The sequence below is a fragment of the Choloepus didactylus genome, chromosome 15, assembly GCF_015220235.1.
Source record: "Choloepus didactylus isolate mChoDid1 chromosome 15, mChoDid1.pri, whole genome shotgun sequence".
Taxonomy (NCBI): Eukaryota; Metazoa; Chordata; class Mammalia; order Pilosa; family Megalonychidae; genus Choloepus; species Choloepus didactylus.
The window spans coordinates 82578211-82591842 of NC_051321.1; the positions used below are offsets into that span (position 1 = coordinate 82578211).

General features: G+C 42.4%; 1 protein-coding gene and 1 long non-coding RNA gene across 2 annotated transcripts in view; one reads left to right on the forward strand and one right to left on the reverse strand.

The window, feature by feature from the left end:
* The window catches only part of LOC119510937 (annexin A8-like protein 1), a 261425-nt gene that overhangs the window by 65152 nt on the left and 182641 nt on the right, over positions 1–13632 (reverse strand). The window lies entirely within an intron of this gene.
* LOC119510939 lies at positions 7369–12822 on the forward strand. The gene is made up of 2 exons (XR_005212073.1): positions 7369–9560; positions 12551–12822. It is a non-coding gene; the product is annotated as an uncharacterized LOC119510939 (long non-coding RNA).

Sequence of the window (13632 nt, forward strand, 5' to 3'; positions counted from 1 at the left end):
GCCAACTGTACTATTGTCATTGAGTTGTAGGATTTCTTTATATATGCAAGATATCAGTCTTTTGTCAGATACATGGTTTCCAAAAATTTTTTCCCATTGAGTTGGCTGCCTCTTTACCTTTTTGAGAAATTCCTTTGAGGTGCAGAAACTTCTAAGCTTGAGGAGTTCCCATTTACCTATTTTCTCTTTTGTTGCTTGTGCTTTGGGTGTAAAGTCTAGGAAGTGGCTGCCTAATACAAGGTCTTGAAGATGTTTTCCTACATTATCTTCTAGGAGTTTTATGGTACTTTCTTTTATATTGAGATCTTTGGTCCATTTTGAGTTAATTTTTGTGTAGGGTGTGAGGTAGGGGTCCTCTTTCATTCTTTTGGATATGGATATCCAACTCTCCCAGCCCCATTTGTTGAAAAGACCATTATGACTCAGTTCAGTGACTTTGGGGGCCTTATCAAAGATCAGTCAGCCATAGATCTGAGGGTCTATCTCCGAATTCTCAATTCAATTCCATTGATCTATATGTCTATCTTTGTGCCAGTACCATGCTGTTTTGGTAACTGTGGCTTTATAATAAGCTTCAAAGTCAGGGAGTGTAAGTCCTCCCACTTCGTTTTTCTTTTTTAGAGTGTCTTTAGCAATTCAAGGCATCTTCCCTTTCCAAATAAATTTGATAACTAGCTTTTCCAAGTCTGCAAAGTAGGTTGTTGGAATTTTGATTGGGATTGCATTGAATCTGTAGATGAGTTTGGGTAGAATTGACATCTTAATGACATTTAGTCATCCTATCCATGAACATGGAATATTTTTCCATCTTTTAAGGTCCCCTTCTATTTCTTTTAGTAGAGTTATGTAGTTTTCTTTGTATAGGTCTTTTACATCTTTGGTTAAGTTGATTCCTAGGTACTTGATTTTTTTAGTTGCTATTGAAAATGGTATCTTTTTCTTGAGTGTCTCTTCAGTTTGTTCATTTCTAGCATATAGAAACATTACTGACTTATGTGCATTAACCTTGTATCCCGCTACTTTGCTAAATTTGTTTATTAGCTCTAGTAGCTGTATCGTCGATTTCTCAGGGTTTTCTAGATATAAGATCATATCATCTGCAGACAATGATAGTTTTACTTCTTCTTTTCCAATTTGGATGCCTTTTATTTCTTTGTCTTGCCGGATTGCCCTGGCTAGCACTTCCAGCACAATGTTGAATAACAGTGGTGATAGCGGGCATCCTTGTCTTGTTCGTAATCTTAGAGGGAAGGCTTTCAGTCTCTCTCCATTGAGTACTATGCTGGCTGTGGGTTTTTCATATATGCTCTTTATCATGTTGAGGAAGTTTCCTTCAATTCCTACCTTTTGAAGTGTTTTTATCAAAAAGGGATGTTGGATTTTGTCAAATGCTTTTTCAGCATCTATTGAGATGATCAATTGATTTTTCCCTTTTGACTTGTTAATGTGTTGTAATACATTGATTGATTTTCTTATGTTGAACCATCCTTGCATGCCTGGAATAAACCCCACTTGGTCATGGTGTATGATTTTTTTAATGTGTCTTTGGATTCGATTTGCAAGTATTTTGTTGAGGATTTTTGCATCTATATTCATTAGGGAGATTGGCCGGTAGTTTTCCTTTTTTGTAACATCTTTGCCTGGTTTTGGTATTAGATTGATGTTAGCTTCATAAAATGAGTTAGGTAGTGTTCCATTTTCTTCAATGTTTTGAAAGAGTTTGAGTAAGATTGGTGTCAGTTCTTTCTGGAAAGTTTGGTAGAATTCCCCTGTGAAGCCATCTGGCCCTGGGCATTTATTTGTGGGAAGATTTTTGATGACTGATTGGATCTCTTTGCTTGTGATGGGTTGGTTGAGGTCTTCTATTTCTTCTCTGGTCAGTCTAGGTTGTTCATATGTTTCCAGGAAATTGTCCATTTCCTCTACATTATCCAGTTTGTTGCCATACAGTTGTTCATAGTATCCTCTTATAATTTTTTTAATTTCTTCAGGATCTGCAGTTATGTCACCTTTTTCATTCATTATTTTGTTTATATGGGTCTTCTCTCTTTTTGATTTTGTCAGTCTAGCTAGGGGCTTGTCAATCTTGTTGATCTTCTCAAAGAAGCAACTTTTGGTGATATTTATCCTCTCTATTGTTTTTTTGTTCTCTATGTCATTTATTTCTGCTTTAATCCTTGTTATTTCTTTTCTTCTACTTGGTTTAGGATTGGTTTGCTGTTCATTTTCTAGCTTCTTCAGTTGATCCATTAGTTCTTTGATTTTGGCTCTTTCTTCCTTTTTAATATATGCGTTTAGTGCTATAAATTTCCCCCTTAGCACTGCTTTTGCTGCATCCCATGGGTTTTGGTATGTTGTGTTCTCATTTTCATTCGTCTCTATATATTTAGCAATTTCTCTTGCTATTTCTTCTTTAACCCACTGATTGTTTAGGAGTGTGTTGTTTAACCTCCAGGTATTTGTGAATTTTCTAAGTCTCTGATGGTTATTGACTTCTAATTGTATTCCATTGTGGTCAGAGAATGTGCTTTGAATAATTTCAATCTTTTTAAATTTACTGAGGCTTGTTTTATGTCCCAGCATATGATCTATTCTGGAGAAAGTTCCATGAGCACTAGAAAAGTATGTGTATCCTGGTGATTTGGGATGTAATGTCCTGTATATGTCTGTTAAATCTAATTCATTTATCAGATTGTTTATGTTTTCAATTTCCTTATTGGTCTTCTGTCTGGTTGATCTATCTATAGGAGAGAGTGATGTGTTGAAGTCTCCCACAATTATTGTGGAAACATCAATTGCTTCCTTTGGTTTTGCCAGTGTTTCTCTCATGTATTTTGTGGCACCTTGATTGGGTGCATAGACATTTACGATTGTTATTTCTTCTTGCTGAATTGCCCCTTTTATTAGTATGTAGTGGCCTTCTTTGTCTCTCAAAACATCCCTGCATTTGAAGTCTATTTTATCTGAGATTAATATTGCTACACCTGCTTTCTTTTGGCTGTAGCTTGCATGAAATATTTTTTTCCATCCTTTCACTTTCAGTTTCTTTGTGTCCCTGTGTCTAAGATGAGTCTCTTGTATGCAACATATTGATGGTTCATTTTTTTTGATCCATTCTGCGAATCTATATCTTTTAATTGGGGAGTTTAATCCATTTACATTCAACGTTATAACCGTGAAGGCATTTCTTGAATCAGCCATCTTATCCTTTGGTTTATGTTTGTCATATTTTTCCCCTCTGTCTATTAATATCCTTTATTGTACCCATACCGAATCTCTTTAGTACTGAACCTTTCTCCAAGTCTCTCTGTCCTTTCTTTGTTTCTCTGTCTGTAGGGCTCCCTTGAATATCTCCAGTAGGGTAGGTCTCTTGTTAGCAAATTCTCTCAGCATTTGTTTGTCTGTGAAAAATTTAAGCTCTCCCTCAAATTTGAAGGAGAGCTTTGCTGGATAAAGTATTCTTGGCTGGAAATTTTTCTCACTCAGAATTTTAAATATATCGTGCCACTGCCTTCTCGCCTCCATGGTGGCTGCTGAGTAGTCACTACTTAGTCTTATGCTGTTTCCTTTGTATGTGGTGAATTGCTTTTCTCTTGCTGCTTTCAGAACTTGCTCCTTCTCTTCTGTGTTTGACAGTGTGATCAGTATATGTCTCGGAGTGGGTTTATTTGGATTTATTCTATTTGGAGTTCGCTGAGCATTTATGATTTGTGTATTTATGTTGTTTAGAAGATTTGGGAAGTTTTCCCCAACAATTTCTTTGAATACTCTTCCTAGACCTTTACCCTTTTCTTCCCCTTCTGGGACACCAATGAGTCTTATATTTAGACATTTCATATTATCTATCATATCCCTGAGGTCCATTTCGATTTTTCCAATTTTTTTCCCCATTCTTTCTTTTATGCTTTCATTTTCCATTCTGTCATCTTCGAGGTCACTGATTCGTTGTTCAACTTCCTCTAGTCTTGTACTATGAGTGTCCAGAATCTTTTTAATTTGATCAACAGTTTCTTTAATTTCCATAAGATCATCCATTTTTTTATTTAGTCTTGCAATGTCTTCTTTATGCTCTTCTAGGGTCTTCTTGATTTCCTTTATCTCCCGTACTATGGTCTCATTGTTCATCTTTAGTTCTTTGAGTAGCTGCTCTAGGTGCTGTGTCTCTTCTGGTCTTTTGATTTGGGTGCTTGGGCTTGGGTTATCCATATCGTCTGGTTTTTTCATATGCTTTATAATTTTCTGTTGTTTTTGGCCTTGTGGCATTTGCTGAACTTGATAGGGTTCTTTTAGGATTTGTAGACCAATTGAAGTCCTTATCTCTAATTTATCAGATCTGCAGCTTCGTGGAGTACACTTTCTCTAACTAACAAGCAGGTGGCGTCCACGAGCCACCTGTTCTCCACAAGCCAGTTCTCCCCTGCTTAGCCTTTTTGGTGAGTGGGGGAGTGAGTCTTGTGGGGTCCAATTGGTGTACCAAGCTTGCGTGTGTAGTTGGTGTTGCCTGCCCTGTATCTGGGGCGTGTTTCTGGGCAGTCAGGGAGGGGGTGGCTCTAACAATCAAATCTCCCTGGTGATCCTAGAGTTTTAAAGCTGCTGCAATAGTCTAATCCTTCAGTTCAGTCCTGCCACAGTTTGTCTCTGCCACTGACCCACAAGTCCTTGGTATTGGCGTATGGCTCCTGAGACTTGCAAGTGGGCCCCTCTTCCAGGCCGTGCACCCCGGGTCCTCTGTTGAGGGATGACTGTGCTATGTCATAGGTGAGTGCCGTCCCCCCAGGGCAGTTCTGGGCTGCTGGGCTGTGTAGGGAGGCTCCCAGTCTGCTGAAATGATGGCTGAATGGGGCTTTGTTAATTCACACTGCTCTACCTTCCCAACTCTGGGACAATCAGCTGAGGTTGCAGGGAAGGCTAATGTCCACGCCCAGTTTTGTGGTGTGTGCCTGTTATTTGAAGCACTTCCGTCACACTGGGTTGTCTGGGGCAGTTCTGGGCTATGGGGCTGGCGATGGGCAGGAGTGTTTCCTGTCCACCAGGATGATGGCTGTGAGCGGACACCCCCCTTTTCTTGGGAAGTTGTGGTGTTTAGTGAATTTTCTCAGCCACTGGATTATTGCGTTTTGTCTCAGAGCTCTCCTAGTTCTGGTCTTGACTTGACCTGCCCAAATAGCAAGTCTTTGAAGCTCTCTGTATTGGGCTTCTTAGAGTAATTGTTTTAGAAAAAGAAAAAAGGATTAAAAAAAACAAACAAAACAAAACAAAACAAAAAAAACAAAAACAAAACAAACAAACAAAAAAAAACGGGCCCTCCTCAGAGATCTAATGGGTTATTGAAATGCTAAGAGACAAAGCAACCAGGGCCATTAAGGAAAGGTCCACAGGGCAGAGAGATCAGCTTTTCTTCGGGATTTGCATATGCGCCTCAGGGCCTGAGCTCTGCCCTTCCCCTTTCTATGTTCACCAGAACTCCAAAAATCCTCCGCTTTTATTTTGGAGTTTTTCGTGTTGTTTTTTTTCTATGCCTGTCTCCTCTCTGCTGGGCTGGCTGCTCTCAGATTCTCTGGTGTCTGGTCTCAGTCTATCTATGGTTGGAGTTTGGATCAGTAGAATGAGATTCCGATAAGGGCTGCCACTGCAGTTCTCCCTTCTCTTTCCCGGAGCTGACAGCCCCCCCTCCCATGGGACTGAGCCTGGCAGGGAGGGGTGTGGGTCCTCTGGCCACAAAAACTTACAGATTTCACTGATCTCAGCAGTTCCACGTTTTCATGGGTGTTGTATGAAGTATGCCCAAAGTCAGATTGCTCTGTGGTGTCCAGTCCACACAGTTCCTGGCTTTCTACCTGCTTTCCTGGAGGAGTAACTAAAACATACAGCTCACCAGTCTGCCATCTTCGCCTTTTCACTCTCTTAGTGGAATTTGTTTGATGAACAAATGTCCATAATTTTAATGTAGTCTAAATTATTAAAATATCCTTTATGTTAGCTTTATTTTCTGTTCTGCTAAGGAAATATTTGCTTCTCTCAAGGTCAGAAAAAACACTCCCCCAAATTATCATCTAGAAACTCATTTGTTTTACTTTTCACATTCAGATCTATGAGCTATCTAGAATTGACTTTTGTATATGGTTCAGGGTAGGGCATCAAGACTCATTTTTTCCCCTGATAGCTGTCCATTGACCCAGCATAATTTATTCAAAAGCCATCCTTTCCCCAACTGCTTTGCATTGTCAACTTTGTCATAAATCAAGTGATCATACATGTGTGGTTCTGTTTTGGAGTTTTCTATTGTATTCCATTAGTCTGTCCTTACACCAAGATTGCATAGTCTTAATGACCTTCATTAGCTTTCTAATAGGTCTTGATGTCTATAATTCCTCTGATTTCATTCATCATGTCTAAAATTGTCTTGGGTACTTGTGGCCCTTTTTGCATCTCCATAAAAATGTTAGAACCAGCTGGTCAGCTTCTACTCAAAACATGTTAGAATTTGATTGGATTGCATTGAGTTTATAGATTAATTTGGGGATGATTTTGCATCATCACAATACTGAGTTTTCCAATCTATGAATATAGTATGTCCCTCCATTTCTTTAGGTCTTTTGTAAGTTTTCTTAGACCTGTTTTGTGGCTTTCAATAAAGTATTCTTGTACATCTTTCATTAGATTTATTCTCAGGAAATGTATCTTTGCTTGTTGCATTTTTCATGCTCTTTATCTCTGTGATTTAGTTAGATTCTTAACACTATCCTATCTTATAGTTTATTAATCTTTCTCCTGCTAAGTCTAATATGTAATTAATCTATATATTGACTTATTTTCAATTATTGCATTTTTCAGTTCTTAGTTTCCAGTTGATTTTTTCTTAGATTCCAGTTCTTTGATGAAATTCTCCATTTTGCCAGTTAAGTCTTTGTCTGATAACACCAATATCTGAGTCAACGGTGGGTCTGCCTAGAGAATTTACCTCTCGCCCCTTGATTTTTTCTAAGAGGAGCTGCAAAATTCCATGGCACTCTCCGTCGCTCCAGGGAGGAGTGAAGAACTTGGGTGGCTAATTCAGCGTAACATATTGATGCCCAGAGATGGGGCACTGCGAGAGCCTCTGCTTGTCTGCTTGTCACCACGGAGGAGGCTTCCCCACTGTCAGTGAATGCACTGCTGGATGCACTGCTGCCAATTTAGCATCCCATAACGATGGTGGCCTGGCATCTGTACAGCCATTTGCTAATTATGCATTTTCTATTTTTCATTATGGAATTCCTTGCCCAGATTACTGTAAAAGACTGTGAGTACCAGCTGTTATAAGTTCAGAGTCAAAGGAAGAAAGGATTCCTTTTACCTTGTCTCTGCTTTCTAGTCTCACATTTGGCAAAGTCTGCAACCCCATTCACAAGTGTGTCTGGGAAATATAATTTCTAGACTTCCATCACCAGAAAATCTATTAAAGACCACTAAAGGGCCGTGGTGCTGTGTGCCAACCCCACTCTCTGGCAAAACTGGGTCAAGGAAACCACAGGCATTCGGCCTCCAGAGGGGCGAGGCTCTTGGATCCAGGTGAATTCTCCAACCACTGCAGTACTCTCCAAGCAGAGCCTCTCCTGCCCCCTTCAGTGTCTTCCTTCTTTCGGGCTCTGGAAGGAGGGATCGAAACCACTGTTAGCAAGTTGGGGAAGGAGAAGTAGAAGCACAAAAAAGAGAAGGAAAAGCTGCATGTTCATTTCATATTGCAGCCTGATGCAGACATGAACTAGGTGTGGGGGCAGGAGGGAAGGGGACGCTTTAGCTTCAATGAACTTGGAACTTTGGACTATTACATGAGAGGGAACATTTTAAGTCCTGGACAGAGGCTGTTTTCATAATCGGAACTTAAAGGAGAAATTTTTTGTTACCCGAGAGTGATCAGAAAGTCATGAGACTTGGCAGAGATTTTATCCAAGGGACAGGGAGAAGCTACCTGCAAAGCAGGTTTGGTGATTGAATGGGCAAACTGAATTTAGCATGCTGTCATGGAGATGGATTATAAGATTTCCCTCTTATGCTTTTTTCCTTAGTTTTTAACTGTGAAATTATTTTGCCCAAATCACTCTTCCTTTCCCACTTTTAGCTTTCTTTCAAGAGGTGTGTTTCTTAGTTCTCCGGAATTGTGCTAGCTCTTTTTGCCACCACCTGGTTAAATCAGTACAGCAGGGGTGAGGGACCACCCCCATCTTTAGAGAAGAGGGAGGTGAGGATGTGGGACGCTATGCTGCTTCTCAGGCCCCGGCAGCTGGAGGTGGTAGAGCTGAACTCTGAGTCAGATTCTGGATGTCCCAAAACGTTACCATTCTTGTTACTTATTGCCAGAGGGACCTCATAAAAGACAGAGCCGACCTGAAGCGTCCTCACTCTCCCGCGGCCTGGGGAGGGGCCCTTAAAGCACTCCGGCATGCCTGTTAGATTCTTGGTGCAGCTTTAGCAGCTGGTGAGGCATTTCTGCCTATTTCCTCCCTCCCTCCTCTCTGCACCTCTTTCTGTGTCAAGTACCTGTTCGTCTCCATTGCTGATGAACTGAAATCTGGCGAGTGACCAGATCTGATGCCCGTCAGTCCTTTGTTTTTGATGACATGCCTTTATTGGTTTGCTGGTTGGCAAGCCTGACCAGACGACGTCCGGGGGGTGGGTGCGCAGGAGCCCCGCGCTGGTGCGGACGCGGGCCTGGAGCGCGCGCTGTCCTGGTCAGGAGGGCCCTGGGGACGCGACAGCCGCAGGGGGCCCGCGCGCTCCGGACGCGTGGCGGGGACGGAGCAGCTCCGGGCGTCCCCCCGCGCGCCGCCTCCAGAACCTGCAGGGAAAGCGGCCGCCGCTGCGCTGTCCCGCCAGCGCCCCCTGCTGACAGCGCTCGGCATCGCGCTGCTCTAAGAGGGACGCGCGAGTGGGGTCCGCAGGTTTCTGCAGAGCAGGTGACAGTGATGCAGGGGTTCGGAGCCGAGAGGAGATCACTTGAGAGCCTGTACCCCGGCCTTCCAGACTCTTCCCTGGCGCCCCTCCCGCTCACTCCTCTTCCCACCCCACCCAAAATAACCATTAACCTGACCCTTTATGGTGAACACGTCTTTGCTTTCCTTTATAGTTTTTACCACCTACCCATGCAGCCTTCAACACTATGGTTTTTGTGTATTTTTTAAAGACTTTTTAAAGTTTTTGTAGAAAATCAGAGAAAAGATTATTTCATGTGTTTGGCTTCCTACGCTCAACATTTTGTTTTGAGATTTGTTCTTCTTGTGTGTACGTGTAGGTCATTGGTGCTCATGGTTTCATAAATTTGGGGAAGGGGGCGGTGTATAAAACTAGAAGTGGAGTTGCTGGGGCAGAGGGCATGCACATCTTCAAATTTAGTAGATAAAGCCAAGCGGTTCTCCAAAGTGGTTGTACTGAGTGTTCTTGGTGGCAGTGTACATGAGTTCCCATCACTCTACATCCCTGTCAACACTTGGTATTGTCAGTCTTTTTAATTTCAGCCGTTCTCTTCAGTAGGCAAAGTTATCTCAGTGGATTTAATCTGAGTGGCTCTGATGACTAATGAGGTGGACAACTTTTTTTTGTTTGTTTGTTTGTTTGTTTGTTTGTTTGTTTGTTTTTATTAAATTCAGTTTTATTGAAATACATTCACACACCATACAATCATCCATGGTGTACAATCCACTGTCCACAGTATGATAACATAGTTATGCGTTCATCACCACAATCTATCTGCGTTCATCACCACAATCTATCTCTGAACATTTTCCTTACATCAGAAAGAACCAGAACAAGAATAAAAAATAAAAGTGAAAAAAGAAAACCCAAATCATCCCCCCATCCCACCCCATTTGTCCTTTAGTTTTTATCCCCATTTTTCTACTCATCCATACACTAGATAAAGGGGGTGTGATCCACAAGGTCTTCACAATCACACTGTCACCCCCTGTAATCTACACTATTATATAATTGTCTTCAGGAGTCCAGACTGCTGGGTTGGAGTTTGGTAGTTTCAGGTATTTACTTCTAGCTATTCCAATACATTAAAACCTAAGAGGTGTTGTCTATATAGTGCATAAGAATGTCCACCAGAGTGACCTCTCGACTCCATTTGAAATCTCTCAGCCACTGAAACTATTTCGTCTCATTTTCCATCCCCCTTTTGGTCAAGAAGATACTCTCAGTGCCACGATGCCGGGTCCACATTCATCCCCGGGAGTCATATTCTGCATTGCCAGGGAGATTTACAACCCTGGGAGTTGGGTCCCACGTAGGGGGGAAGGCAGCGAGTTCACCTGTCGAGATGGCTCAGTTAGAGAGAGAGAGGGCCACATCTGAGCAACAAAGAGGTGCTCAGGGGGAGACTCTTAGGCACAACTACATGCAAGTTTACACTCTCCTTTGCAGTAACGAGCTTCATAAGGGCAAGTCCCATGATCGAGGGCTCAGCACATCAAACCGCCAGTCCCAAAGTTTGTGACAACATCAACACCAGTCCAGGTGAGGATGTCCAACACATCCGCAACTTCCCCCAGATCCTTGGGGCTGGGGAGGGGGAGGCTGTAAATATATTTTTTATTATCTGCCCAAATTACTCTGGGATGTGTCACTATTTCACTCCAGCCTATACTAACCTACCGTATCTCACTTCCTATTCAAAGTTCCATGAAATTGTGGTGTTTGAACAAATCGACTGTAGAGTTGTACCGTTTAGAAAATTTAGATCCTGTACCAAATAGATATCATTTCCCTTGGTCTCATATGGAAGTTGAAGTTTTAAAACACAATCAGTTTCAACCTTTACCCTTTGGCCTGGCTTGCCCTGGTCTTAACCAGACCTGCTTCATTCATAACACTAATTGAAGTCTGGGCTCTTTTTCAGCTTTTTTTTTTTTTGACAGTGGCCATATGCACTACTACTGACATTCATATCTGCTGAGCTCTAGCTCTGAGTTTCAGGTGTCTCAGAGATACGCATTGTTCCAGAGACCAATCAGGTTATACGCTAGGGGATCAGCATCTCAAAGTTTAGAGACAGGCATTACAATTCAGGGATAGAGTTAACTGCTGTAAGAGCTTACAATCTAGGGACTATTAGAATAATTATGTCCACATTAGGCTATGTTCTAAGATTCAATTCTGAGTTTACACATTTTAGTTAGTCCATATTGGTGAGTCATCATCCCTCTCACCATGTTTTCTGATGGACTGGTTTTTATAAAAGGGGGTTTATTTGGTTATACAGTTACAGTCTTAAGGCCATAAAGCGTACAAGGTAACACAGGAGCAATCGGGTAACTTCACTGGAGATGGTCACTGGTGTCCGGAAAACCTCTGTTAGCTGGGAAGGCACGTGGCTGGCGTCTGCTCCGAAGTTCTGGTTTCAAAATGGCTTTCTCCCAGGACATTCCTCTCTAGGCTGCAATTCCTCAAAAATGCCACTCTTAGTTGCACTTGGGGTATTTGTCCTCTCTTAGCTTCTCCAGAGCAAGAGTCTGCTTTCAATGGCTGTCTTCAAACTGTCTCTCATCTGCAGCTCCTGTGTTTTCTTCAAAGTGTCCCTCTTGGCTGTAGCAGCTTGCTCCTTCTTTCTGATCTTATATAGTGCTCCAGTAATTTAATTCAGACCCACCCTAAATGGGTGGGTCAACACCTCCATGGAAATTAGAGTCATCACCCACAGTTGGGTGGGGCGCATCTCCATGGAAACACTCCAAGAATTGCAATCTAATTAACACTGATAGATCTGCCCACACAAGATTACATAAAAAATAATGGTGTTTGGGGGGACACAATACATTCAAACTGGCACATCCTCATTAAAATCAGATTGCCTTCATTAACAAGTCAACAGCCAAACAGTTTCTACAAATAATATCCAATCTTATCAGAAATAAGTTTTCCAATAAGCTATTCAACATCAACTAGCACCTCTGAATAAGTCACTAGACGAACAATTACAAGCATATAACAGGGCTACTGGGATTAGTGATCTGTTGTTGTTTTTAACTTATTCCATCTATTTTTTTCCTTCCAATTTTAAAATAGTATCTTTCTGTATATTTTATAGTCCCTAAGAAAAGAGCACAGGCACTCAGGCTGGAGAAAGCTCTTGGTAAGACCGCACGTCTTCTGCTGTAAGGGAGAGTCTAATGAGGAAATGTCTCCTTCCCAACCTCTGCTTCCAGGACATTCTGAAGGACCATCAACAATCTGAAGGGACTCCTTCTCCATTCCATTGGTTCTCTTGGAAGCTGCTGGGAAAGTGTTGGATAGATAGAGGTAAATAAATTCTGATCTCCAGCACAGGTGACGATGGGCTTGTTCTCCATGGTGTAGATCACCGGCGGCAGCGGCTCCGCGGCGGCGTCCATGGGCGCCCGGCGTCACCGGCCCGGCCGCTCGCGCCCCATGGGCAGCCCCAAGGCCGCGCCGGGCCCAGCCCGAGCCTGAACGGCGCCGCGGGCCACGACAGCGACGCCCCCACGGCCGCGCGAGGCAGCTCCCAAGCCGGCCGCGCCGCCGCCGCCTCCCCGCGCCGCTGCCGGCTGCCGAGGTGGACAACTTTTATATGTTAACTGGTCATTTAGGTTTCATCCTTTGTGAAGTGCCTGTTCACCGTGCTTGCCCATTTTTCTTTTGGGTTATTTGTGGTTTTCTGATTGATTTGCAATTCATTTCAATTATATGTATTGCAAGTGCTTTCTCCCCCCTCTGTGTTTCTTTTCAGTCACTAGTATATTTTTGGTTGATTTCCTCCTATATGTTTTCTTTTGATGAACAATTTTTTTTTTTAAATGTAGTCAAATAAAGCAATCTTTTCTTTTCTATTAGTGCTTTTGTGTCCTGTTTAAGAAGACTTTCCATATCCTGAGATCATGAAGATATTCCCCTGTTGTTTTCTAGAAGTTTTATTTCACTTTTTCACATTTAGATCTACCATGTACTTGAAATGAGCATTTGTGTAAGTTGTGAAATAGTGTTGAAGTTTCTTTTCCTTCCCCCCTTCCTTCCTTCCTTCCTTCCTTCCTTCTTTCGTTCCTTCCTTCCTTCCTTTCTTCCTTCCTTTTCCATAAGGATATTCAATTGTGGCACCAATTACTGAAAAACACAATCCTTTCCCCACTGGTCTGCTGCTTCTCCTGTGTCACAAATCGTGTGTCCATGTCTTAGTTTGCCAGTCTGCTATGACAAATACCATACAATGAGTTGGCTTAACCAACAGCATTTATTAGCTCACAGTTTCAGAGGTTAGAAGTCCAACATCAAAACGCTGGGAAGGCCACACTTTCTCCCAGGTCAGCAGCCTTCTAGGGCTGGCTTGTTGCAACCCTTGGGGTTCCTTGGCTTGCATCTCTGCCTTTCACTACATGGTGATATCTCTCTCCCTCTCCCTCTCTCTCTCTCTCTCTCTCTCTCTCTCTCTCTCTCTCTCTCTCTGTCTCCCCTTGTGCCTGTTTTTCCAGTTTCCGCTGACTCCTGGCTTCTAGTTCCTTCTCCATAAGGCCTCCAGTAACAAGGATTAAGACCCACCCTGATTCAGTTGGGCCCCACCTCAGCTAAAAATAACATCTTCAAAAGGCATTAGGTACACAGGAACGTGGATTAAGGTTAAGTACATGTCTTTGCTGGGGTATG